Source organism: Cynara cardunculus, assembly GCF_001531365.2.
Source record: "Cynara cardunculus var. scolymus isolate 2C chromosome LG 12, CcrdV1, whole genome shotgun sequence".
NCBI lineage: Eukaryota > Viridiplantae > Streptophyta > Magnoliopsida > Asterales > Asteraceae > Cynara > Cynara cardunculus.
In genome coordinates, this window is record NC_037539.1 from 21,792,848 (window position 1) to 21,794,238 (window position 1,391).

The following is a 1,391-nucleotide window of genomic DNA, read 5'->3' on the forward strand; positions in this document are numbered from 1 at the left end:
GATTATTAGCAGTATCAACTACTAATTTATCATTAAGCAGCACAGAATTCAGACATGCAGTTTGAGCAAACAATGGTGATACAAACGAAAAGTTTGCACCARAGTCAAATAACACCTTAGCACGTATTGAATTCAGAAGAAATGTACCTGTTACTACATCCGGCGACGTTTCTGCCTCGTTTTTAGTCATTTGGAAGGATCGTCCACGTGCCCCACCTTGCCCTCCTCTATTCACAGTAGGTCTTCCACGTGTACCCGACGCATTACTTCCCATTGTTAACTGTGGAGTTCTTAACAAGGGACAATTTGGTCGAATATGATCTGGAGAATTACAATTAAAACACCTTCTGTTAGTTGGGCAGTTTCTAGACAGATGACCCGCTTCGCCGCATTTGTAACATTTCCTTGGGTCCATCTTGCATTCACCCTGATGAACYTGTCGGCATTGTGAGCAGACTTTTTCACTGATCTTCTACTCAGATCGGTTATCATATCTAACAGTTTTCGGCCGCCGAAAAGATGAAGGCCCCTCCCATTTTCTTTTCTCAACAACCTTTCCTTCTGATTGTCTATTCTTATTTTTTTCAGTCACCTCAGCTGCCTCTACTGTTAATGGAAGGTATTGGGGTTCATAGCAATAACGAATTCCCTAATTGAGGGTTTCAGACCTCAAATAAACCTTTCTATCTTCCTGGATTCAGTTGAAACATAGTGTTCGGCAAAACGAGAGTATTCAATAAATCTTTCAGTATACTCTCGAACAGTTTGATTTCCTTGCTCTAATTTCAGGAAATCTTCCTCCACTTGTCCCATGGCCATTTTAGGACAGAACTGATTTTTAAATCTATCCACGAATTCTACCCATGACAGAGTCTGTAAAACATCCGTTCTGGTAGACGATTCAACTTCCCACCAAAACAAAGCATTTGACTTCAATACCGAAACAGCAAATCGCACTTTATCTGTTTCCGGGCACCGAATGGTGTTGAACACAGATTCCATCTCCTTGATCCAGCACATTTCTTTCACTGGATCTCTCTCCCCAGAGAAGGTTGATGGTTTACATGCTAAGAACATCTTAATATCCCCTTCTTTATTATGAGTAACTGGAATAAATGGATGAACTTCCACTCTTTCTGTTTCTATCCTAGCCGGTATTCCCATGATAGATGTCAGAGTTTCCTGCAATTTTCCCATTTCCTCTGCCAACATATCTCTAGTTATATATTTTGGGTGTGGCACGGATCTTTCTTTAACATTTCCAGAGTGAGATTCTTCTTGTTCATATTGAATTTCAGTCCGTCCTCTTCCTTGAGACTGACTTCTTCCTCTACTTCGTCCCCTTGGTCTCCCCCGACCTCTATTTCCAGACATGCTAATTGGAGGATTAA